The sequence below is a fragment of the Bos indicus x Bos taurus genome, chromosome 20, assembly GCF_003369695.1.
Source record: "Bos indicus x Bos taurus breed Angus x Brahman F1 hybrid chromosome 20, Bos_hybrid_MaternalHap_v2.0, whole genome shotgun sequence".
Taxonomy (NCBI): Eukaryota; Metazoa; Chordata; class Mammalia; order Artiodactyla; family Bovidae; genus Bos; species Bos indicus x Bos taurus.
Window position 1 is genome coordinate 68,524,648 of NC_040095.1, and position 27,900 is coordinate 68,552,547.

The following is a 27,900-nucleotide window of genomic DNA, read 5'->3' on the forward strand; positions in this document are numbered from 1 at the left end:
ACAATGATGGGGGGACTTGGGAGGCCCTGGCTGTTGAGTCTGCCCCTCTTTCTCAGCGCTCATCACCCCTCGCAGCTGCCCATGGCCATTGCACTCGTGGGAATTCTCCCAAAGAGCATTTGCTGTCATAGGTTTGCTTCCTGTGAGTCCTGTCCCAGTTCCTGCTCTCCCTGCAGGCATTATCCATTGGAGGGTCACACAGAAGTAGGTTCCTTCCAAAATAAAACAGAAAAGCACACCTTCCTGAGGCTCCTGAAGGGTGGTGGGGGGTGGATTTCACTGAAGCTGCAGCGGGACTGGGGAAAGGAGGCTGACAGCAACCGGCTCACGATAGGAGACTTCAGCTTGGAAACGGAGAGTCTCCGCTCGTGAAAATTTATGGCACGTTTTCCAGCAGCATAAACGCGCACCCTCACAAACCTTTCCAGACAGACTCGTAAAATAGAAGCTCATTCAAAAAAAAAAAAATAATAACTCTCTGCTTACGTGAAAAATGATCCACCATTAAAACTGCTGGGATTCTCTGCAAAAGATGAAGGAAAGAGGTCCATAAATTGTGGGGGAGTCGCTGGTGTCAGAACAGGACAGACAGGGGAATTTGTGCCCAGGCGGGAGCCCGGGAAGGCCATGGGGGCAGCAGGCAGTCAGACTCAAGTCAGGGTGAGCTTGGCACCCCAGCGAGGGGCTGCTTCCGTGACATGGCTGAAGCTTTGTGAGAACTGGAAACTGCTGTTTCAAGTCGAACAAAATTGACCTATCTGCACCTACCCGCCGTCATCACGGAACCTGCCCATTTCCTTTAACACTGCAAAGAGCCCAAGAGACACCAAATATTGTTAAAGTTCCTCGTGCAGAAGGAATGGCAAAAAAAAAAAAAAAAAAATCCTTATGTGAATATTGAATTAAGTGCGCAAACCATATACACACACATATGAATAACGTACAGTCACTATATGAACAAACATGCCTTTACACTCACGGACCCAAGTCTCTTTGTCAGAATTTAAAGTATAGCATTTATTGGGTACTGCAATATGACTAATAACAACGCATCCAATAGCAACACAAAACAAGTGTGAACACAGGAAGCCCCCTACATGTGAAACTTCAAGTGGTGAACTTTCAAAAATGTGAGCCTGCGTCCCATCAGCGGCAGGCGTGAGTGACATTGCAGCTGGTCCTCGGTCACCTGTTGCTGACGGTTCTTCAGCTCTACCCTCTCCCCTCTTCCCTCCTCCTCCACTCCATAACTCTTCTTGCCTGTTCATGGATGCCAGCCCCTGTGTGCCAGCTGTTGTACTCTACTATAATTTTCAAAGTGTTGTCTACAAGATTAAAAATATTTTCTTTACTTTTATATTTTATATTTGCTTTTTAATGTATTATTTGTGTGAAAAGTATTAGTACCCTATGACAGTACAGTGTTAGAGAGATGACTGTGTTAGCTGAATACCTAGGCTAATGTTGTTAGACTTAATAAACAGGACTTACGGATGCCCTCTTGGGATAGAACTTGTTCATATGTAAGCTACTTATTGTAGTAATATTTCAGTATCGAGCCTGATGAAGTAGTCGTACTATAAAGATTATTGCACCAAAGTTTCTGACAGTTGAGTTTGTCTGAATTTAACTGAAGGGAAGGACTTTCCCTCTGAAACCTTGGATAGCCTTGAAGAAATGATTCGCCGTTAGGAAATGGGAATAAAGAGGCGCTCATGCAGCTGCTGTAACTGATCCTCTGGGCGTGAAGATGCTTGTGCTGTGTGTTTCCACGAAGGTGGGCTGTAGCTAGTACCTGCACTGTGAGTAGGTGATGCTCACTGTTTGATACCGATTAACAGGTGGCACGTCTGCTCACTCACTTGTGTCTGACTCTTGTGGCCCCATGGGACTGTAGCCTGCTGGACTCCTCTGCCCATGAAAGTTTCCAGGCAAGAATACATGATACCATATGTATTAGCTGTCTTTCCTTTCCCACTGCTAATTTTTTAAAAAACATCATTGGTTTGCAGAAAGGCTGAAGTTGAAAGACTGGCTTCAGAAGATAAGGACCCTGGATGAGGGTTTTGAGCTCCCATGCAGCCACTGGACGTGTGGGTTACAGCAGCCTTCTTGGAAAACCCTTGTGGACCCCCTGCCACGGGAAACAAACCTAAGAAGGCGCTGGGAGCCAGGCATTCCACTCCAAGTGGTGCACCTGTGGCTGTCTGAAAACACGGTCACAGATTTTTTTGACACACCTCTTTCTAAGAGGTGTATGTTGATTTCTACCCTTTTGAGTGCAAACTGGACTTAATTTCTCATTTCTAATAAGTGGACAGCACAGAAGTGATGGGTTAAAAATGCTGTTAAAGGTTTTCCTTTAATGGTTTCCAAGGTTGAAAAGACTAGGGTTTCCATCTTATCTGTTTCTGTATCTATCTCGATCTTTCTCACTTTTCACCTCTGTCTGTCTCTCTTTTTTGCCCTCCATCTGTCTGTCTCATTCTGGGAAGATGAGAAAGTCAGCTTCTGTCATCACGGTAACTCAGCAGCTTATACAGTGGCTTATGTGGTCAGGAGCCAACCAAGGGACAGAGTGGCCCTGAGCTTGTGAACAGCTGTGTGATTCACCTTCGAAGGGGCTCCTCCCCCGAGAGAGGCCGTGGTAGAGGGCTACAGCCTCCCCTGACAGCTCAAGAGCTCTATGGCAATTTTGTGAGGGACTTTGAGCAGGAGTCATCCAGCTAAGCCTACCCCAGATGCCTGACCCACTGAAACTGTGAGAAAATCTACATAGAGGAGCCTGCTGTTTTGAGTTGCAGAGTTTGGGGTACGTTGTTATCTGGCAACAGCTAACTAGTATATTACTGGACAGAAATATGTGCATGTATAACCACACACTTCAAGACATCAACAGAAGTATTTACAGCAGCAGCATCTGTAATGTCCCAAACTGCAAGGAACCCATGTTCATGAACAGTAGAGTAAGTAAATAGATGGTAATGCATTCATTCATCCAATTCCATGTGTTAATGAAAATGAACTTCCCTGGGGGTCCAGTGTTTAAGACTTTGCTTTCCAATGTAGAGGGTACAGGTTTGACCCCTGGTCAGGGAACTAAGATCCCACATGCCTTTTGGCCAAAAACCCAAAACATAAAACAGAAGAAATATTGTAAACAAATTCAATAAAAACCTTAAAAATGGTCCACACCAAAAAAAAAAGTCTTGAAAAAATGAATCAGAATAACTGTGTGTGACATCACGAGTGAACCTCAGAATAAAAGATTAAGAGGAATCAGATAACAAAGAGTCTATAGTCTGTATTTTACTTATGTAAATATCCACAGTGAAAAAATATCACTTTGTTATTAGAAGATGGAAAAGAGGCTAACAACTCCAGAGCTAAGCTGTGCAATTTGTGAATAAGTAGGTTAGCTTTAATTCAGCCTAAAACAGGAGTCAGTAAGCTTGTGTGTGTGTGTGTGTGTGTGTGTGTGTGTGTGTATGTAAAGGGCTAGAATACAATTTTTGTTTTGTTTTGTTTCGTTGGAGCCTGTGAGCAGTCATAACTACTCCACTATGCCATCATTACAGAACAAAGTAGCCTCAGAAAATACACAAGTGAATGGACCTGACCCTGTCAATAAGGCTTTATTTACAAAACAGGTTGCAGATCAAACTCAGGCTTGCATTTGCTAACCCTTGCTCTATGTAGAATAATTCTAAACATTGTGAACATTTTAAAGGGAAATTTTTTTAAGTTCAATTTTATTATCTGAGGAATCTTATATGTACTTTAAAAGATAAAACAATATTTCAGCATCATTGTTCACATTTAAGTGAAAGTGAAGTCGCTCAGTCGTGTCCGACTCTCTGCGACCCCATGGACTGTAGCCTACCAGGCTTCTCCATCCATGGGATTTTCCAGGCAAGGATACTGGAGTGGGTTACCATTTCCTTCTCCAGGGGACCTTCCCAACCCAGGGATCGAATCTGGGTCTCCCGCATTGGAGGCAGGCGCTTTAACCTCTGAGCCACCATTGTTCACGTTTAGGAGAACGAAAAAAAAAAAAGAATGAGAGATTCAGTTTTCTAAAGGCTTATGAAAACCTTCTAACTCGGGATTCTGTTGGAGCAACAGGTCAGCCTTGAGTTCTGACACTGGGCCCCGGGACCCCCTCCGGGAACATTGCCCAGGAACGTCAGCGCAGCTGGAAGGCGACTTGGGCTGCAGCGTGATGTACTACTGCAGGACTGAACCACCAGAGGGAAGCCGCTTTCTCATACCAACAGCGTATATAAGGGAGACACGGGTATGTGCTGTGCTCAGCTGTGTCTCACTCTCTGCGACCCCATAGGCTGTAGCCTGCCAGGCTTCTCTGTCTGTGGCATTTCCTGGGCAAGATCTTTGGACTGGGTTGCCATTTCCTACTCCAGGGAATCTTCCTGACCAGGGATTGAACTGCCATCTCTTGCATCTCCTACATTGATAGACAGATTCTTTACCACCGATGCCAGCTGGAAAGTCCCCGATGAAGACACACGGAAACCGTAAATGTCCTCCTTATGATTTTAACAAAATCTACAATTTCTAAAATACAGTTAATAGTACATTCAAATACTCATAGTTTGGAAGAACTCTAATAGATCAGACACATAGATAGATAGATATGACTTAAAAATTCTGAGGGGAAATAAATGCATAAAGCAAATTTACAAACCGAAACATTCTGTCTTTATTTATTAATGAAACAAAACAAAGAAATTGGGCTTCCCTGGTTCAGATGGTAAAGAATCTGCCTGTAATGTGGCAGACCTCAGTTTGATCCCTGGGTTGGGAAGGTCCCCTGGAGAAGGGAAAGGCTACTAGCTCCAGTATTCTGGCCTGGAGAATTCCATGGACAGAGGAGCTTAGTGAACTACAGTCCATGGGGTTGCAAAGAGTCGGACACAACTGAGCGACTAAGTACACAGCACATCAGGGATAAGCACTGCTTGTAAGCACTAAGCAAATCTTCACTCACCTGCCAGTGGAAGGTATGCCAGGGATGGCTGAACTCACCTGCCAAAGCCACCTGGACTGGCAGGGCCTTTTCTGGAGGTGGCAGAGCTGAGGTCATGGAATTCGTCCTCCACCAATGACGACAGCACCCGACTCACTCGGGCCACATGTGCTGAACATGTATTTAATTTGGTGAAAATATGCATATGCTTTGGAGCCATAAAACTCTCTGTGTATCGACAACCCCCAGGTACCATCTCGCACGCTGGACACAAGCTCCCACCCCAGGTAACATCCCTCACCCCGGGTACCACCTCCCACCTCCCACCTCGGGTACTATCTCCCACCCCACGTCCTAGCTCCCACAGTGGGTACCATCTTCCATTCTGGATACCATCTCCCAGGCAAAGTCTATAGCACAAAGTATTCAATTAAAACCAACCCCATAAATGTTGCCCAGCAGCACACGAAGGAACAATGTGTTACTTGTCACCAATACAGTAGAAGTGTGGTTTACCTGAGGACAAAAAGAACGGCTCCAAAAGGATGTCCTGTGTTTGGCAGAAGGTGTCCAAAGACCTTTGTCATTGCCACACGCCTTGATGGTAGAGGAGGTCATGCAGGGCTTTTGACATGTTCCAGAACAGACAATCAACTCATAATTCAGCAATCTAAGTGACCACACTTAATGCAGCTGACTTGGCAATAATTTTATGTCTTCTTCACAACATAGTATTTTAAAATTCAAGATGTTTTGGAATCCATGCCCAAAGCATACAGCCAAAATTACAATTAAGTGAATAAAATAATTTCTTAGAGATGGAAATACCAGACCACCTGAGAAATCTGTTTTCAGGTCAAGAAGCAACAGTTAGAACCAGACATGGCACAGCACACTGGTTCCAAATCAGGAAAGGAATAAATCAAGTCTGTATGCTGTCACCCTGCCTATTTAACTTATACGCAGAGGACGTCAGGCAAAATGCCGGACTGGATGAAGCACAAGCCAGAATCATGATTGCCGGGAGAAATATCAATAACCTCAGACGTGCAGATGACACCACCCTTATGGCAGAAAGTGAAGAGGAACTAAAGAGCCTCTTGATGAAAGTGAAAGAGGAGAGTGAAAAATCTGGCTTAAAACTCAACGTTCAAACAAACGAAGATCATGACATCCACTCCCATCACTTTGTGGGGAAACAATGGAAACAATGACAGACTTTATTTTCTTGGGCTCCAAAATCACTGTAGATAGTGATTGTAGCCATGAAATTAAAAGACACTTGCTCCTTGGAAGAAATGTTATGACCAACCTAGACAGCATATTAAAAAGAAGAGACATTACTTTGCCGACAAAGGTCCATCTAGTCAAGGCTATGGTTTTTCCTGTAGTCACGTACGGATGTGAGAATTGGACCATCATGAAAGCTGAGCGCCGAAGACTTGATGGTTTGGAACTGTGGTGTTGGAGAAGACTCTTGAGAGTTCCTTGGACTGCAAGGAGACCAAACCAGTCAATCCTGAAGAAAATCAGTCCTGAATATTCATTGGAAGGACAGGTACTGAAGCTGAAGCTCCAATACTTTGACCACCTGATGTGAAGAACTGATCCATTGAAAAGACCCTGATGCTGGGAAAGATTGAAGGCAAGAGAAGGGGATGACAGAGGTTGAGATTATTGGATGGCATCACCAACTCGATGGTCATGAGTTTGTGCAAGATCCAGGAGTTGGTAATGGACAGGGATGCCTGGTGTGCTGCAGTCCAAGGGGTTGCAAAGAATCAGACATGACTGAGCAACTGAGCTAAAATAGTCTTGCCAGGTCTCAGACAGTGAGCTAGAGACTAGATGTAGCTTGGATCCCTGGCTGGCCAAACATGAATTTAATCGTCCTCTATTGTCTCCTCCGGTTTGGCCTCTGTACCAGGTAGAATACCTAGATAAAGGTTAGCTTAATTTTGATTCCATTTCATCAAGTGACTTCAAAAAAGTCACAGTATAATTAAGCACTATATGAAGTAGTTACTATTGCAAAGAAAACTGTCATACCATAGGTCAGGCAGCAGAAGACACGAAAATCTGCCAGGTTCTTAGGTGAAATAACAGCATGTCCACAGCTATAAAGCACTGCATCTAATTAACGGGTTGTGGAAGGTGACCAGTCAGAAACCAAATATCTCTCTGTCGAAAGCTCTCAGCTGACTCTCAGGAGAAACTGTCTCCATAAGCAAGTAATTCAATTAAGGGGAAAACAGGCAACTATGAAACACAGACAGAAATCTGGAATTCTTCAACACGCCCCCAGATCTTATGGTAGAGTAGTCAGGACAGCAAGTGCAGTTACGAAAACCAGCTAAAAATTGTGCTATAATGAATAACCCCAGTGGCCGGAAGTGAGTCAGATTTACCTTGAAGAGCTAACAATGAACAATGCTAATGCCAACTGGAGTTTGGATGTTGAAGTGTCTGTAGTCATCTAAAGACAGATGCTTGCGTAACCTTGTTACATGCGTAAGCTTGTTCATAATGTTAACAATTTCTGCTGCCCTCTCCCAAACAAATACTTTTGTTTCTGAATTTATATTCATGATCTGGGGGAGTGGTTTGCACTCCCCACCCCATTGTTACACAGACACCCCAGCTGACTCCTCCACCCCATTGTTCGCTCCTAACGTCATGTTCAAGGGGCTTCCCAGGTGGTGCTAGTGATAAAGAACTCACCTGCATTTGCAGGGGAAGTAAGAGACGTGGGTTCGATCCCTGGGTCGGGGAGATCCCCTGGAGGAGGGCATGGCAACCCACTCCAGTACTCTTGCCTGGAGAATCCCATGCACAGAGGAGCCTGGTGGGCTACAGTCGGTAGGGCTGCAAAAGCTGGGCATGAATGAAGCGACTGAGCACGCACACAGGCAGCATCCCTGTTGGCCTGTGATCTCACCCTCCAGCAACTGCGAAGGTGCTAACAAAGTGCATCTGAGGATGGTCGGTCTGAGCATGTGAGGGGCTTTAGAGATGCCTCCATGCCTTTTTGTCTTGGCCCTTGCTTACAGAGCAGATGTACCAGCAGCCTGTGGGCGTCTGCCAGGAGGAGGGGACCGGGGGAGCTGGCTGAAGGGTCCAAAGCCCTGAGGGTCGCTGCCTGGGCAGGGTAAGATGTCTCTTGAGCAATCTCTCACGTCCTGCGTCAGTCACCTCACTCTCAAGGATATCAGTACATCCATAAATGTTTAAATGAATGCTCTTCCTTGCCACCTTGTTAAGACGTGGCAACAATCAAACGCAGCATGATTTATTGACATATTTAGTGTTTTCATTCTCATAATATAACTTACCTCTGTCCAAAAAAAGAAAAACCACCCAACATGTCCTCCTTCCCCTCCTTGTCTTTCTGCAAAGAGGCTCCCTTCTAAAGACTGAGAGTCAGAAAACTGGGTTTGCTGTGTCAGGAGGGAGATAAAGCAGGAAGTTTCTTTTTGTGCAAGGGCTTTGCACCATCTCTGTGGAATCAGGGAGGAGTCAGCTGGGAGGAAGCACTGCAAACCGCCATGTCCCCATTTAGCAAAGACAAAAGGTGCGCCCAGAAGACCCCCATCGAAAGGCGTCGGGTTACTAATCAGGCTACTGGCTGAGAAGCTAGGCCCCTCATCCAAGTCGCCTGGACCACTCATTCGCGCCCTTTGGCCTTTGTTTACTGAAAGCCTGCTCTTCGCAAGGGGCCCTCAAGCAGAGGCATTTGTTACTCTATCTTGTTCAAAGGCTTTTCCGGAGAAGTTTCCTGGATTTAGTTTCTCTTTTACTGTTCAAAAGAAGAAAAAAAAGCCTGGGCTGAGTTAAACGGATTAGTCACCTTTTCAGTTTAAACTGAAACGAAAGCTGGAGGTTGGGCTCCATCCCTCTAGAAATGGGAGTGGCTGGCCCAAGCTTTCACATGCCCATCTCCCTTTAATGACTTAATCACCTAATTAGCTGCTGGGTACCTGCTGCTGGGCCAGCCTCCAGCCCTCTTACCTTATAGTGACTCAGTGAGGTTTCCAGCAAGAAAAGCATCTCTTGGAATTTAAGATTCCAGAGATAAAATGCTGGGAAAGAAAAACCAAAATAAACCCATTCAGCAGGAAATGTGAAGTGACTTTTATTTTAAATCCATAGGGTGGACGTGGGCACGTCTGTACCCACAAACTGTCTTCCCAGCCTTGTCCTTCTCCAGTTTCCTTTCTGCCGTCTTTGTTTTTATTTCTTTGATAGTTTGCTTTTATTTTCTGAAGATTTTTGAATCTCCTCCCTTACCTCCCTCAGGGCTTCCCCAGTGGCTCAGCAGTAAAGAACCTGCCTACCAAATGCAGGAGACTTAAGAGACACGGGTTTGATCACTGGGTCGGGAAGTTCTCCTGGAGAAGGAAATGGCAACCCACTCCAGAATTCTTGCCTGGAGAATCCCATGGACAGAGGAGCCTGGCAGGCCACAATCCATAGGATCGCACAGAGTCTTTTAAAGTGTTATAAAAACTGAGATCATGTGGGATAAGGGCTGAGCAGTTCCAGACAGATAATTCCTTTGCTGGAAAGTACAAGATTCTAAATATAAAAACTGTCCTAGGTGTAACTCCAGGTTTTCCCATCTCTCCTCTTTGTTCTTTGACAGAAGAAGGGAATTCACATCAAACTGGTATGGGGGGAATCCAAGGGGTGAAAGTCTACCACGCCTTCAGGCTTTTAAAAATCCTTGCCATGGGGACTTCCAGTGGTTAAGACACCACACATCCAGTGCAGAGGGCACAAGTTCAATCCCTGGTCAGGGAAGATTCTGCATGTCATGTGGTATGGCCAAAAATTTTTTTTAAATAAAATAAAATACTTGTCATCACCTGTGAAGTTTCTGGGGGTGAATGTGGGGGGAGGGGGTTGAGGAAGGAGTTCTTTACTGAAAGGTGAACCCAAGAGAGTGACCGGAAGTGAGGGTTGGAAGCTGGAAGCAGGTGGGCAAAAACAGGCATTAGATCAAGGTCTCCCCAGAACGTCTCAGGGACAAAGATGGGCTGTGAGGGGGGAAGCCTTCCAAAGCCCTTTGCGTGGCCCCTGCAGGCTCCTCTCCTGCAGAGACCCATGCTCACCAAGGTCTCCCAGCGAAGTAGGAGATTATCCATGGCTCACTATGTCCTGGCTCCATGGAGAAACCAGGCTCCCAGGAAGAGGATGCTGGGAGGGGGGGTTACACTTGTGAGAGCCAGCCTGAATGTCAGCCCATCTTTCCCCTCCAAAGGCATTCTGGTTGTTTCCACTGCTCTTGGGCTAAGGTCTTGCGTCCGTGTCTCTCAAGCCCTTTCTGACCTGTCTCGAGACCCAGGTCTCAGCAGAGACCCCCGCTCATGACTCTCATGTTGCTGGTCACTGTCCCATTCAGCTCGTGACCCTGTGAGCTTTCTTCAGTTGTAAATGCTGTGCACCTGCCTTTCCCCACAGGGCAGCCTCATGTTAATGTGATTTTCAGCTCAAACACTACTCCTCTCTGGTGAGACCCCTGACCGCACCATCTAACGGGACTCTCCAGGTATTCGGTTCCATCCCCCAGTCTCCGTTTATCTGCTTTCTGGACAATGCAAGTTCCAAGAAAAAATGAGATCTGGTTTGTCTTGTGTCCAACATTCCTGGCGCTAGGCAGAATACTTGGAGGATATAAAGCATCTTATAGATAGTCCTTCAGGGAAAGAATCCATAGTCAAAGCTATGATTTTTCCAGTAGTCATGTATGGATGTGACAGTTGGACTACAAAGAAAGCTGAGATCCAAAGAATTGATGCTTTCAAACTGTGGTGTTGGAGAAGACTCTTGAGAGTCCCTTGGACTGCAAGGAGATCCAACCAGTCCATCCTAAAGGACATCAGTCCTGAATTCATTGGAAGGACTGATGCTGAAGCTGAAGCTCCAATACTTTGGCCACCTGATGTGAAGAACTGACTATTGGAAAAGACCCTGATGGTGGGAAAGATTGAAGGCAAGAGAAGGGGATGACAGAGATGAGGTGGTTGGATGGCATCACCGACCCAATGGACGTGAGTTTGAGCAAACCCCGGGAGTCGGCGATGGACAGGGAGGCCTGGCGTGCTGCGGTCCATGGGGTCGCAAAGAGTCGGACACGACTGAGAGACTGAACTGAACTGAAGGGAGAGAATGTGAGCAACTATCTTTTTCTCTACCCTGATATTCCTGAAGGTGTATGAACAGTCTCCACGCTATTGTCACATGGCATCTCAGAAGAAACTTCAGCCTGCGTCGCCTTCACTGACAGCTTTTCTGCTCGCTCGTTACTTCTGGACAGTGCCAAGGGCAGTGCTGGAGTTTCTCTTGAAAGCTCAGTGGGGAATTCTCTGATTTCAACACCTTCAGTCCTCTCCTGCCCAAGGTGCCAGGCTTGGCCCTGCTGACAGTTTTCCTTCTGGCAGCTCAATTTTCACTTCTTTGCCTAGTACTTTATGACCTTTGGTATCTAAATGAAACCTCTGCCAAAGTCTCTGTCCTTAGCAGTGCATAACCGACCCTTCCATAAACCTCTACCGTGATGACTCAAACTTGGTTTCAAATTTTAATTTAAAAATTTTAACCACCTGCTTGGGAATCTTTACTCTGGTAACAAACCTCTATCATAGACTCAAAACATCCCAAACACAGTTCAGGGGGTTACCTTCCCCCCAGGCCAGCCCCTCCTGATTCCAGTCCTCGCCCTGAGACTCTGAGGCCCTCAGCGTCTCTGATCACCCTCCTCTTCACCTACGTGTGGCCTGGGTCCAAGCCCGAGGGCACCGCCTGCCCTTGTGTCTGACCTGCATCTTCTTCCCAACAGTCTCCACGGCCCCTGCCGTCTCTCAGGCTTCCTTATCTGGACGACTGCACTGCTCCTCAAACTCAACCCACTCCACTCGATCTGGAACACTGTGTTCAAATGATGTCCCAGACCCCGAGCCCTAGGAATATCTCTGCTCTGTTCCGTAAACTGCATTCCTTCACGCCCTGCTCCTGGTTACCTCCACGCCTCACCAGCCAGAAGGCTAAGTGATGTACATGCTTACCGTTCGGCTCCAGGGCCCCAGCCACCCACCTCTCTGTCAGGGGGCAGTGTCCACTCACTGACCCCACACCTGTGTCCACTCTTCTGCCACACCACGACCCTCCTGGGCTCTGGGCCATGGGAGCTCTGACTCATTTAAGCAGAGACCTGGCTGTACCTGCTCCATGAAGCTTCTGTCTCTAGGCCAGTGTGATCCTTCAGCCCCTAGGACCCCAGGAATGCACTCTGTGCCCTTCTACAGGCCCTTTCCCCACCTTTTGTGCAGCACTTGCTGGCTCGTGAGTTATCTGTTCTATTAGACTGCAGTGGGAGAAGGAAATGGCAACCCACTCCAGTGTTCTTGCCTGGAGAATCCCAGGGACAGTGGAGCCTGGTGGGCTGCTGCCTATGGGGTCGCACAGAGTCGGACACGACTGAAGTGACTTAGCAGGAGCAGCAGCAGACTGCAGTGGTCTTGAACCCAAGAAACAGACTTCCTCTGTCTCTGTCAGGGGTTAGCTCAGATATGCTAAAATGGGTCAAATTAAACTGCAGGGATACCCCGTATATCCATAAACCTCTACCACTAATATGTATATCAGCAGGTATCCCTGCTAAGACCCCATATTTGATGGTGACATAGACATACAGATCCTGATTTTTGTTTTTAGAGTTTATTTCAGTGTGTGTTTGTATGTCATTACACCAATGATGGTTTGATTCTTTGGAAAAAAAAACAAACAAACAATCATTATAGCAGATCAGTAGACCCTGATGCTGGGAAAGATTGAAGGTGGGAGGAGAAGGAGGTGACAGAGAATGAGATGGTGGGATGGCATCACCGACTCAGTGGACATGAGTTTGAGTAACCTCTGGGAGTTGGTGATGGACAGGGAGGCCAGGCGTGCTGCGGTCCATAGCATCACAAAGAGTCCACACAAGGTGGGGGAAGGGCCTTTAGAGGGGCTCAGAGTGCATTCCTGGGGTCCTAGGGGCTGATGGATCATCCCGGGCCAGCAACAGGAGAAGCTCCATGGAGCAGGTACAGCCAGGTCTCTGCTTAAATGAGCCAAAGTTCCCATGGCCCAGAGCCCAGGAGGGTCGTGGTGGTCAGTGAGTGGACACGACTTAGCAACTGAACAAGAAGATAGGAGACCTTAGCTATCTTCCTAAGTTGTTAATTTTTAGAAATTCAAGACAAATCTTCATCTTTCAAGCAAGAGGGGTTTTGAAACAGTATCGTGCAAGGTGAAGATGCTGGCTGTTGAAATCACCTTAACACCAGGCAAGGGCTGAGATGAGCCTGTAAGACTTGCCACATAATTCACACTGAGAGATAAGTCCTCATCGATCAAGCTAAATCATACAGTGCCAGATGGAACACGTCTGATGGTGCGGTTTCAGTGTCATCTCTTGTCTCAATGTGGAGAGATCACTGTGTCCCTTTGGTTATTTCCATTAGCGTTTGGGAGGACGGTTTTATCCTTGAGTTCTGTAGGGTCGTGTGCATTGGTTTAAAAGCAAGGGGGCAGCTGAGTCAGCTTTAAGATGAAAATGCATCTAAAAGGATTAAGGTAACATATGGCAGGCCTTGCTGCGGGGAGCGAATTCCCAAGTTAAAGGAAATCAGTATTTACAGCGAAACCAGCCAGGCCTCCAAAAGTTCTCCCCGCCGCCCCGCCAGGACCTGGAGGAGGCTTGGCCAGACCAGGGAGGCTAAATAAAGTTTTTCTTTCTGTGCCGTGTTAGGAGTGACAGGAAGGAAGCCTGCTCTCCTTTGTCTGCTATTGAAGACCCACGGAGCGGGAATGCCCACCCTTGTCTGCAGGGGCTAATATCCGACATGAGACAAGGGGCAGGCCTTTTGTGCCTGTCACCAGTGGCTCTATTAGAAACATTCAATGCTTCTCCAGGGCGACACGGTGCAGGGGTGTAATTCCATTTTCTCCATGACCGCAGGAGAGGGGAAAGCAGGTAATTAAATGTGAGAAATCAGAGGTGGGGCTGGGGAGTCCTTTCTGGTCAGCTGGCTTTCCCAATGCAGCTGCTCGGCAGGGGCCGCCCCGGGTGGGCAGGGAGGGCGGTGGGGGGGTCCTGGAACAGCCCTCTAGCTGCTGGCCACCCCTAGGGAAACAGAGGGCGTTGTCAGGGCCCAGCAAGCCAGCCATGTCCTGCTCAAGTGGCCTCGCTTCCCATCAACCTGAGAAGCTCCGGTGGGCGGAGCCCTCCATTCTGCCACAGGCTTTCTGCTCTGGGGCTCCTTTGTCTGGGGGCAGATGTCCTGGCCCTAGGGGCGGGGGCGGGTGCCCCAAAGTGGACAAGAAAAAGGGGCAGGAAGTGGAGAGGGGGGACAGGAGAATGCTGCGTAAACAAGCGAGCCATTGCAAATAAGGAGCGGACTTCATGCTGTGGATCCACCTTTTTAATGGTGTTTGGATGCTTTCTATGCTCTTGGGTATCACATCTACGTTTTTAGGATGAGAAGAGTCTGGACATTCTGCTGAAACTGTTAACAACACTGGCCTTGGTAGTCAGACCTCCAAACTTGCTATGAGAAAAGAAATCCCTGGACTGCCAGCACTATGAGCTACTGGGGATCTGGATCTGCCCCGTGAGGAACCTCAGTAAGAATGATGGAACTCGAGTTGCCCAGATGAGCAAAACGGATCTCTGAATTTCAACAGATGGCTCAGGAAGGCCCATCACCTATTTTGTTGGGTTTTAATATAAATAACTATATTTGACATTTCAATTTGGTTCTTAGAGCTTTTAATACATTTTTATACTGTATTCTCCCGCAAATAATTTACTTCCCAGGGTTTTGTTTTAATAAAAACGATGATGGGAAAAAAATGTTCTCATTTATGTGTAAATTTTGTTAACAGTGTAATTTGCATAATCACATTCTCCCAATGTTGTTTTTAAGTTAGTATTTTTAAGTTTTATAAGTGATCAACTATATACATTTTTAAGCAAAAGGCCATCAAACTGGAATGTAATGTGACTTTGTGATTTCTATTTGGCAACCGAATACCTACAGATAGTTTGAAATGGTGAGGGGTCAACTACGCCCTTAAAATAACATCTTGGTCAAGTTTGGAAATATTTGCATTTAAGATGCTAGAATAGAGTTTTACATAGATTTAATTTTACCAAAATGGAATCAGAGTCCATCCCACGCTCCTGAAGGACCAGCCATGCAGGGGGTCCTTTAGTTGGGGACGGGGGCAGCCACAGCCGTGGAGGGGGATGCCATAGTTGGGGACGGAGACAGCCACAGCCGTGGAGGAGGGTCCTGTAGTTGGGGGTGGAGGAAGCCACAGCCCCTGGGCACCACATGCTATTACTCCAGTAACCAAATCTGCAAGGAGGCTCCCTGGCCGGCCGGCCTTGTCCTCACATGGCAGTCTACAGGTCCCAGCTCACACAGGCCTGCAGGCCCAGTTGGGCCAGAGAGCACCTGTACCCGTCCAGTCCTCTCTGCACGGTCCTGGCAGTGGGTCCCGGACCCCTGTCCTGCACGTTTCTGCAGCATCACACACATCCAGGGAGCTCACCGTGTCCTTTCTCATATTTGGACAGCCCTCCCTCTTGCAGACAAGCACCGCTAAGGGTTAGAGAAAGACACCTTCTCCCCTATGGTCCAGCTCACCAAGGCCTCCAAGGTGGACAGACTTCATCTGCGGCCGTCCCATCGCTCACACCCTGTGACGGGCACTCACTCAGGAAGGGGACTGAAGGAGAGACCCTTAGGAAAGGCCATTTGGGTCGAACACAGTCAGAAAGAGTAAAAGCTGGAGAGCCATGTGGGGACAAGCTACTTGTAAATCTGGACTCTATATTCCGTAATGATTATTCACCATAGATTTTCCTGGAGTTTCTTTCAATATCCTTCAGTAGAGAAATAAACACGATGCACTTAGTGTGTCGTGTGTAAAGCCGGTTTGGCTTTCTTCCTACCCCCTTTCAGGATGCTGTGTCCAAGCCTGTGTCCCACCCTTTCCCCCCATCGTGGTCCCGAGTCTCAAGGGTCGGGCTGGGCTGTGTCCTTCTCTGGGAGCCGCCACCTGGACGTCAGTGTGCAAGGTGAAGACTCAAAGCTCCCGAGCAGCGATTGTTTCTAAAAGACAGACAGACCGGCTTTCTGATACTGCTAACACAGAGTGTCAGCCGGGAGCTTGATTTGGGGGTTGAACACAATTACTTGTTCCTGTCTGACTTGACACATCACAGCTGGGAGCCAAATTTGGTGGAGAAAACCAAATTTCAGGCAGCCTCCTGCCTGACAGGAAGTCAGAGCAGCGTGTGTCTGAAATCCGTCTGAAACGCGCTGTTCTCGTTTTCCGTTGTCCTACATCCGAGCAGAGGTTCACACGGTGCAGCTCAGAAAAACCTAATCACAGAGGAAAAGGAGCAGAAAGCAGGTGCCACGAATCCTCCCAAGGAATGTGAATATTTATCATTCCCCCCGCAACTCTTTTCCAAAACTGCCAGAAAATGATGTGATTTTATGCTCGCCCCTGAAAACATGAGGCGCGGTGGGCTTCGAACCCACGGGTTTCTATTTAGAGCCGCAGCCGAAATGATGCTTCTAAAGACTCCACAGTGGCTTTTTCCATCTATAAACGCCCCACTTCTAGAGAAGGAACACGGACTTGATAACAGTTCACGAGAGAACAGCCCACCCCGTGCTACTTACGACATGACTGCTGCTGCTGCTTTTTTTTTTTTTAGGTAGGAGTGAATTTAGTTGTTCTCAATATAAAATAATAAAATCACAACCGGGCCTCCGGTGGTGAGGGAGAGACGGGCTTTAGCTTCACAGCCTTCGCCGCGGAGTAGTATTTTAAACCAGTTTTCTGTCCTGCCCGCCGTCTGAGAGGAGACTGAAGGAGAAAGCCTGATGACACCGCAGCGCCGGCTCAGAGCGGTTGGCCCAGCCCTGGGTGGGATGGGCTCGCGGGCTCTGACCCGCACGATGCGAAGCCCGCGGGAGGAACTGAAACCAGGAGCTGGGCGGGGGCTTGGGGTTGGCCTTGCCTTTCGTATGTGTGGCGGCTGGTCTGCGCTCTCTGGCCTGCAACATGGCCAAACAAAGGAGCAAAGCAACAGGGGACCGGATCTCTTCCGTCTCAGGAAACACCATGAGAAACGCGCAAGCCGTCAGCGGTGGGCGCGTGTCTGTTCCGAGAACCCGCATGGACGCGTCCGGGGCCCTGTGGGCTCTGACTCCCCTGCGCGCCCTCAGCCTCTCCCACTTGTGCACGTCCAGCGGGGTGTGCTGTGGGGGGCACGGGGCTGAGCCGCTGGCGTGCACCCAGTGGGAGGCTAGGGGGCCGGGCAGCTGCAGTGATGGCCAAGGCTTCGATACGATGCCCCGGGGAAGTTGCGAGTGGGTTAATAGCCCTGTTAAAGAAAGAGGAAAACTAGAAGCTTAAATGTTGATTCAACCTATTATTAAAAGACAGATGTAGAAAAGAAATGGAATACTCTGAAATTAGGAGTACCTTATGGTTGAAAAGCTAAAATCAAACACTTCTTTGCTGCTGATCTGCATAGGAACAGATTTCTCAGTAGTTAGTTACTATTCACATATCCGAAATATCCACTTTGTAATTTAATGACCTTATCGCTCTGTGATGAAGTTAGTCCTCCTGCCTTAAGAGATGCCATTTCTGAGGGCGATGAATGCTAGAGAGGAAATAAACAAACGAGGCCTAACGACAACTCTTTATACCTTTTAAAAGGTTCTGTGACTGTCAAATTTTATCAACTGTAAGCAGAATTCAAGCTTAAAATCATATTTTTTTTGAAGTCCAACTTGACTGGGGATATTTAGAAGGAAATTTACTAAATGTGTTCATTGATGGACTAAGAAAGAAATAGCTACATTTACTTAGCTGGCAGAAGAAAACCACCTGTTCTTGCCTGCTTCAAATATTCCTCCCCAACCAGGTCATATCTAACTTAATTCCTTCTATGGATACAAATGACTTAAAAAATCGATTTTTTTTATTAGTATTTGTTTATTTTTCAGTGGAGGATAATTGCTTCACAATCTTGTGATGGCTTTTGCCATACATGAGCATGAATCGGCCACAAGCACGCACATGTCTCCTTCATTCTGGACACCCCTCGCACCTCTGTCCCCACCCCCACCCCAGGTTGTCACAGAGCCCTGGTTTGGGTTCCCAGTGTCATATACCAAACTCCCACTGGCTATCTATTTTACATATGGTAATTATACATTTTGTGGTGCTGGAGAAGATTAGCATCACTGACTCAATGGACATGAACTTGAGCAAATTCCAGCAGATAATGAAGGATACGGAAGCCTGGCTTACTGCAGTCCATGGGGTGTCAAAGACCACTATCCATGGTGGATAGGATTTAGCAACTGAGCAATGATAGCAATGTATATATTTCAGTGCTATTCTCTAGAATCATCCCTCTCTGTAAATGCTACTTTAAGATAAAAGGTAAGGCTTAGGACCTCCCTGGTGGTCCACGGGTTAAGACTTCACACTTCCACTGCAGGGGACGTGAGTTCAATTCCTGGTGGGAGCACTAAGACCCCATATGCTGCACCATGCTGCTGCCAAAAAGAAAGAAAAGAAAAAGGCAAGGCCAACGTGCTAGAGGATTTACAAGTGGCAGGAATGCATCAGTGATGCAGGTAAGAGCAGCCTCGGAAAATCCACATACTTGAAAGTCCGTGTCATGCGTGGAACATGGGGGACCATCCCTGAACCTCTGCTTCCAAGGGCTCCCCTTGCATCTAGGCAGACGCCCTGGCAGTGCACCCTGGGAGTCATCCTTTAATGCGCCCATGATCCCTAGCAGTAAAGAATCTGCCTGCAAAGTAGGAGACGTGGGTTTGATCCCAGGATCTGGAAGATGCCCTGGAGAAGGAAATGGCAGTCCATTCCAGTATTCTTGCTTGGGAAATCCCAAGGACAGAGGAGCCTAGCGGGCTACAGCCCATGGGGTGGCAAAGAGTCAGACGTGACTGAGCAGCTGAGAATGATTGTCCTGCCAGGGCAACATGGCCCAGGGGACAGGCAGGCACCTGCTGGTGGCCTTCAGTCTAAGTTCCCCCCATCCGTCCTCTGCACTTCTGTCTTCATGGCGCTGCCTCCACAAATCTGATTCAAACCCTTCGGCTGAATGGAGATTCTCCAGGTTGTCACTTGGCCTAGCATCAGACAGATGCTGGAATGTGAGGGCTGTAGCCTGGCTTGCTGGGAGGTGCCAGGCACTCTCCCCAACCTTCTGGGACCCCAGGAGGTCTCTGTCCTGTGTCAGCATTGCTGTGTACATCGTCTGCTCCAAAGATCACAGAGGACTCCCACCGCCCGCCCAGCTGTGGAGGTCTTCAGGGCCCAGGACAACATTCAGGCTGGGAACGTGTGCCTCCTCCCCTTCTGGGCAGAGGTCTCAGCACGGGCTCAGGACACCCATGCCAAGTGAGAGCCTTCTCAGCCCCCATGGGACCCACAGCCTGGTGCTTTCATGAAAGTAGCAAATGATGATTAGCCTCATTTTCCCCACCAAACACTGAATCAGCTTCATGAACTGGAGCTAGGACTTGTCTTCATGGGAAATGCAAGAATTTCTTTGTTTCTTTAACTTTCAATGGAAGGATATGGTTGATTTACAACACTGGGTTAGTTTCAGGTGTGTAACAGGGGGATTCATACATATTTATATTCTTTTTCGTGTTCTTATCCATTATAGTTTATTACAGGACATTAAATACAGTTCTATACAGTAGGACTTTGTCATTTATCAATTTTATATAGTAGTTTGCCTATGTTAATCGCCAACTCCTAAATTCTCTGTCTCTACCTTTGATCTTTGGTAATTATAAATCTGGTTTCTACGTCTGTGCGTCTGTTTCTGTTACATGGATAAGTTCATTTGTATCATGTTTTAGATTCCACAGCAAGTAATATCATATGATATTTGTCTTTCTGACTTATCTCACTTAGTATGACAATCTCTGGGTCCATTAATGTTGATGCAAATGGCACCTTCATTTTCTGTGGTGAATAGCACTCCGCTGTACATATGGGCCACTTCTTCTTTCCACCCATGTGTGAGTGGACGTGTAGGTTGCTTCCATGTTTCGCTTATTGTAAATAGTGCTGCTGTGAACACCAAGGTGCGTGTAGCTTTTCAAATGAGAGTTTTCTCTGTACATTTATGCATCTTTTCAAATTAAAGACCAGAAGTGGGGCTGCTGGGTCTTACGGTCATTCTCTGTTTCTTCAGGAACCTCCATGCTGCTCTCCATGGTGTCTGCACCAACTTACAATCCCACGAACAGTGTGGGAGGGTTCCCTTTTCTCCACATCCTGCTGCTGCTAAGTCGCTTCAGTCGTGTCCGACTCTGTGTGACCCCAGAGACGGCAGCCCACCAGACTCCCCCGTCCCTGGGATTCTCCAGGCAAGAACACTGGAGTGGGTTGCCATTTCTTTCTCCAATGCATGAAAGTGAAAAGTGAAAGTGAAGTCGCTCAGTTGTGTCCGACTCTTAGCGACCACATGGACTGCAGCCTACCAGGCTCCTCAGTCCCTGGGATTTTCCAGGCAAGAGTACTGGAGTGAGGTGCCATTGCCTTCTCCACATCCTATCTAGCATTAATTGTTTGTAGATTTCTGATGATGGCCGTTCTGACTGGTGTGAGGTGATACCTCATGGTCATTTGATTTACGTTTCTCTGATCATAAGCAAGAATTTCTAGCAATAAGATCAGGGGAGTTTAGAAGCTCTGGGATGCACCAGAATGCCTCCTGTGTCCTGGGCACAGAGAGGGGAGGTGATGAGGAAACCCTGCTAGCCTGGGTTCACGTTTTCTCACCTTGCATGGTGAACTGGGCGACGCAGCATTTGTGGAAGAGGCACCCAGTCCAGCCTGAGTCTGGAAAAGTGTTGACGTCTTGGTTTGCTGCAGAACCAGGACCCCAGGTTCTCCTGGTCTAAACATCAAGCCCCCGTCAAGTCAAGTAAATCTGTCAAGTCACCCCTGCCTCCCGCTGCTCTGATAAAAGATCAGCTCCTACCTCACTGGTTCCACTCATCAAGCAGCCTCTTCAGGGCTCCATCAGCACCCTCTAAACAGTGGGCTCATCATGAGGCTAGACACCAATGCTAAATCCAAAGCCTATAATTTTATATGTAAATGTGGGCATCTCTCAGGAATACGGTGGTGTCATTTCACCCTTCAGAGCTTGGAAAAGATGTGGTAGTAGGCTGGGAAGCTAGCTAGTTCTCCTGGGTAGGTATTTTTCAGGTGTAAACACTTCTTTCCCGGTTGATTTCAAAGTCTTTGAGATCTAGCAACACGCCTGGCGATTCCTGATATTGGAGCGTTTGGCTCTCGTGAGCCTGTCTCGGTGGACCACCACAGCCCCTGAATCCGCTCCCCATATGTGAACACGAGAAAAGCTACTCTTCCAGCTCTTCTCCCTGATTGGCATCCAGGGGTCTGGGGTGTCCCGCCCGACAGGCCATGCCGGACTGCCATGTGCAGGGATGTGCCTGGCCATGGCCACTGCTCACCTCACTGCAGCCATGATCCCTCAGCTGCCGGTGACCACCCAGACCACAGGGGCAGGGGACAGGGGACTCTTAGGGTGTGCAGACTGGCTTGGTTCCTGGTTTGGGGGGATCAAACCAGCACTCTTCCGTGCTCACACAGTGAGGAGCCCTCGTCCTGAGGGTCATTCTCGCCCTGGCCTCACACAGGAAGATGAAGATATTGGCAGGACACAGGTGGACGTCTCCTCCCCATCAAGAGGGACGGGGTGGGGCAAGTTTATCACCCCACCCCCAGCACGAGCCACAGGCTTCAGAGAAGAGTTGATTCACTTTCAGGGGACCAGGACAATCTTGCTGGGGAAATATCAAGAACAGTGCACATTTCAGTTGGCATTTCTTGTATGAATATCCAACCATGAAACCAAGGAAAGTTGAGACTAACTTCCGAGTGCATGCCTGGTTGCACTGGGATTCATACACACTTATCAACAACTGCTTGCATCTATTTTAAGCTGCATCTTCATCCGTCATTCTGCCTCTTCTCCATTTTTTTAAAGCTTCTCTTTTTCTTTTAGCATACATCCTTTCAGCTCAAGTGTTTTTTCCAGACTTGAAGCCCACACAATTTAAAATGACTTGTAGAGTACATAATTTGTAAAATAAGGTTGAGGAAATATTGATAAGCTGGAACTCCCCTTTGAATTTTATGTTGGCACTAAGATAATCCTAATTTGACTGATGCTGAAGGACCGATGCTGAACCTGAAGCTCCAATCCTTTGGCCATCTGATGCGAAGAGCTGACTCATTAGAAAAGACCCTAATGCTGGGGAAGATTGAAGGCAGGAGGAGATGGGGACAACAGAGGATGAGATGGTTGGCTAGCATCACAGACTCAATGGACCTGAGTTGAGCAAGCTCTGGGAGATGGTGAAGGACAGGGAAGACTGGTGTGCTGCAGTCGATGAGGTTGCAAAGAGTCAGACATGACTGAGTGACTGAGCAACGACAAAATTTCAAATTATGCACAAGTGAGTTAGAATTCAGAAATGATGTAGGTCTCTGTGGTGAGAACACTTGGGATGCTTCAGCTAGTAACCTATGACATATTTATTTTCATTAGATTCCCTGATGTAAATTTAATTAAAATGAGAAATGAGACCTGTTCTCTGGCTTGTTTGTATGCTTGTTTGGTTTTATAAGTGGCTCAGAACAGGAAGACTAGAGATATTCGTTCCAGCCAGACTGCTTCACTATGGAACTGGCGTACACCTGGTGTGGAATGTGGCAAACCAACTGTAATGGTGATGGTCAGTTATCTGTATGAATCCATGTGTGGATGGAAAAATAGAAAAGTTCCTCTTTTTCATCCTCATTTTTTACTCATATGATTCTTTTCCCTTTTTTTATCTTCTATCCTTCTAAGATCATCATTGAAATCACTCAAAATAAACATCCTGAAATATTCATTAGAGATTGTTTTTCCCTGACCCAAGCGTATCAGAAAAGGAGGAAAAACAGACATTGAAATTCTCACCTGAGACATGAAGGGAAAGTCCTTCAAAACGGGACAAGTGTTGCTGCCCCATTGATCCCAGGACCGTCTCTGCCCTGACTGCCGCCTGTGGAGAAAGGCTAGGCACATCGACAAGGTCACACGCATCCCTTCCCTTCATCTGACTCACCTTCCCGAAACAGCATGCGCAGTCACTGGCCACCTGGGAATCGCTACGCATGTGTTTCGCACCAGCCGCAAAGCATCTAATGGACGTTCATCAGAGCATTTCCTGTGCCCACATTGTCTGCACAAAAGGGCTGTCTAAGGACCAGCCGGAGAGACCCCAAGAGCCAGTCTGAACAACAGCCCACACGCAACCATCCCCCTCCATTTATGTTTACCTGAGAGCTGCCTCCGTTGGCGGGCTTCTAGAAAAGAGCACGACGATCTCGTTACTTCACTATATGAATCCGTGTGACCCGATGTCTCAAAGTCCCGACTCCACCCCCTTGGTTGTTGCCTACTCATCCCACTTCGGGAGAGCTGACCTTCAGGAAGGAGTGAATCTCTGCTTGTACCCTATGCAGGCTGGCCAGGGTGGGCACTACAGGGATGGGGGTCACGTTGGGGCTCAGGGAAGGAGCAAGCACCAGACCGTGAGGGTCTCTGACCCCTAGGAGGGCAGAGCTGCTGCCCCCCTCTGAGGGCTGTGATGGCCAAATGTCAGAAGGACTTCTCAGGGCAGGACGGCAAAGCACTTTGAGCAGAGGATTCTGTTTTATCCAAAACACACACCAGGGGAATAATTCACCACGCACTGTTGGAACACTTCCCCTGGTATGGCTGCTTCTTGAAAAAAGTAAAAACAAAACCGTCTACATTCAGACATACCCATTGTCCCCCCAGGGATCAAACCCCCACCTCTTCCGTCTCCTACGCTGGCAGGCACTTGCACCACGGGGGCAAACCTTCAAACTGTCATTGAAACGCAACTCTTTCAGGAGGCACGGATAATCAGGATGTGTGGGAAGCCACTTCTCATGTGCTGTTTTTCAAGCCAGATTCATTTACAGATGTCAGTAACTGCTGGTCTCTGTGTGGAGAAGCTGGTCATCATGGGCACTAGACTTGTCCTGGAAGCAGACAACGGTGTCAGCTGCCCACTGCCGGGACGCCCTTGGCTTCATCCTCAGCCCCCTTCCCTCCGGCGCGTCCAGCACACACCTGAGCCTTCTGAAGCGAGGGAGTTCGTACAGGGTTTTCTGCAGAAGGGGTCTTCCTTAACAAATGCATGGCTTCCACGTAGTGGCTGTTGAATTCGGTCGTGTAGCTGCAGTGGTAACTTTTGTATGCAGGGGACAGCCGGTCAGGACATCACATTCATCTTGCTTTCCTGGATGGCCCATCTTCCACTCTGAATGGACAAGGAGGACTCCAGCCATGGCTTCAAAGATGAAGCAGCACAAACCGTCCTGCCCTTTGCTTCGTGCCCCTGACCCCAGGGCCCGATTCCTCCCAAAGAATCAGGGCAAACTGCTTCTCCGTCTAACAGTCACTGGAAGGAGCATAGATGTCAAGTCCCCAGGACCTGCTTGCTCTGCATCTCAGACAGGCAGCCCCTACACCCCCCTGACAGGTTTAACTTCTCCCTGTGATTAAAGAAAGACCAGGAAGAAACAAAGGCTAGAGGTAAATTTCAGTTTTAAGAAAGATGAGGATGAAACTGACAGGAGAGGAAGTCTGTTGCGCTGGGTCAGCCGCCAGACGCCTGGGTGTTTTCCCTCAAGAACTCGGCTGCAGAAAAATATAATGAAAACTCTCTTTACCAGGCAAGAGAATTGCGTGTTATGACAGGCGGCCCTGCTCCTGGTTGTGGGTTCTCTCTGTGATACACAAGAGCTGGGCAGGAGAAGGTAAAGTTCAAACAAATAACGCAGAAAGTGTTCCTTGCTGTGCCTTCTTTCTTTTCCTCTCTTCAGCCTCCTCTGAACTGATTTCCCCTTTGTGATGTGGGCTCTCAGCCTCCTGACAGCCGTGACCAGGAGGAGGAGAGGTGGTCCTAGAGGAGAGGGGGGACACAGGGCTCTGCCCGCATCCCTGCCTGCAGCCCTCGGGGTCTGCAATGCTCCGTGGTGTTGGCAGCTGATAGCTTCAGGAGGGGAAAACTAAACCTCCTTTCCTTAACATGAATCAGTCTGGAGATCAGATTCATTTCCTCTAAATCTGATACTCACCAAATATTTGTCACTCTGTTTTCTTGTTCCTCCCCTCCCATCTTTGGACCACACATACACACACACACACACACACACACACACACTGAAAAAAAGAAACAAAAGCAATGAAGATGAGAATTAAGACCCTTGTCTTCACAATTACCCTTTTACTCTTTTTTAAATATCAACATTTATATATTTAAATTATTTATTTACTCCTTCATTTACTTTTGGCTGTGCTGGGTCTTCATTACTGCGTGGGGCTTTTCTGCAGTTGTGGCAAGTGCGGGCTACCCTCTCGTTGCAGTGGCTTCTCTTGTTGCGGAGCACAGACTCTTAAGACACACGGGCTGCAGTGGTTACAGCGCCCGGCTCTAGAGAGCAGGCTCAAGGGTTGTGATACACAGGCTTAGTGGCTCCACGGTGTGTGGGATCTTCCCAGACCAAGGATCGAACCTGCGTCTCCTGCACAGGCAGGCGGATATTTTTTACCCCTGAGCCACCAGGGAAGCCCTCTTTCCAATTATTAATTGTACAAACTGTCCTTGTCTTTATGGCAGGAGGGAACCCGAAAGACTTGCGGCTGCTCATCCGTTTGCTCCTCAGCTGCAGGGGTGGAGGCGTGGATCAGCAGCCCGCTAGGCCGACCATGACCGCTGGCTCCTCCTCTCTGTGCAGAAACACAGGAAACTTTTTGTGAGTCTTATTTTCTGCTTGTTCCTATGAGCAAGTAGACATTTAGGCAGCAAAATAGGTACACCTAGAATCATAGATACATTGTAGCTGTAGATGCAGTGTGTGTATAAATTAATACTACAACTGTAAACATGTATGTTTATGGGCTGTGTGTGCCAAGCTGCCTCAGGTCATGTCTGACTCTTTGCAACTCGAAGGACTTTAGCCAGCCAGGTTTTTCTGTCTGTGGGATTCTCCAGGCAAGAATACTGAGTGGGTCGCCATGCCCTCTTTCGGGGGATCTTCCTGACCCAGGGATCAAGCGCACAGCTCTGTGTCTCCAGCACTGGCAGGCAGGTTCTTTACCACTAGCACAGGCTGGGAAGCCCCTTATATGTTCATCAAGATTAGATAGTAGCAAGAAGATAACATTTAAACTATCAGTGCAGTAGGCTCACATCTCACATCACTAGTGTTATCACAAACTGTGCCAGAAACGCGATTAGAGTATGAATTTTGACCCTAAGTGCCTTAAAGGGAAACCCTGGAAAAGCTCTTGAGAATGAAGCCTGTGCTAGGCTGACCGCTTGGGGCCTTAAGGATGTGAAGGAAAGGACTGAATCGAGCGAGGTCTCAGCCCACACCCGTCTCCACCTCTGAGACCAGCATTTCCAGCCCTGGAAGGATACCTGGCTGACGTCCTCACCAGCTTTGTTCCAGTCCTCACTACAGAGCTATCCACCTCCTGATGAGTGCGACCCTGAGAGTCACTTTAAGGATTTTCAGACATATAGTTACAGACATGTGAAACCCACTTCCTGCTATGGTAGGAGTGATTCTGCCCCCTAAAGAATAAAAACAAGCAACAGAAACACATGTGTTCTGCCCCATATCACGCTATTATTACCATGAAAAACATTTAAAAGTGATTTAAAGCTTGAATAATTTTTCTGAAGATTTCAAGAGTCATCAATGGATCCTGAGATTGATCTGGGAGCAGATGATTGGCACATGTGGCCATTTTGCATCCTTGTAATATTTGTTAACTCTTGATTAAATGCATGGCATTTCCCTCCCTGATAGGGAAGAAAACCTTAATATGATATTTAATAGTTGAAAACCAGCCAATCCTAAAGGAAATCAACCCTGAATATTCATTGGAAAGACTGATGCTGAAGCCCCAATACTTTGGCCCCTTGATGAGACGAACTGACTCATTGGAAAAGTCCCTGATGCTGGGAAAGATAAAGGCAAGAGGAGAAGTGGGTGACAGAGGATGAGATGATCGGATGGCATCACTGACTCCATGTATGTGAGTCTGAGCAAACTCAGGGAGACAGTGAAGGACCGGGGAGCCGGCACACTGTCGTTCACGGGGTCACAAAGAGTCGAACACGACTTAGTGATGGAACAACAATAACTGGAAACGGTATCAATTAAACGGATGTCACAGCCTCTTCTTATAAAACTTTAAACACAGGGCAGTCTAGGCCAGGTGTTCAGCAGTCAATATGCTTATCTTTCAAAATGCAACAAACATATTGAATTAAGAAGGACAAATGGAAGGGCATATATTCCTCATACTGACAAAATATTTGCACATTTTTCAGTGGAGGGTGGTGCCTAATGTGCTGATGCTCTGAGAAAATGACTCACGCTACACTCATCAGTGAGGATCAGTCCCCACGTCTTCAGATAGACTAACAAGCTAAGCACCAAATAAAGAACTTAAGACTTTGAGCAAATGAAAATTCCTTAAGGTAAACATGATACACTGGGCATAACTAATCTAAGCACAAGGTAAATACTAAAGGAAATCCTGGAAACAACAGCAAAAAGAGGCTTGGAATCCCCTGCTCAATGTTTTGCCTTTATGTAACACATTACACAGCTAAAACGTCCTACACGTGAGGTTTTTCCAAAAGCAGTGGTGCGTATCT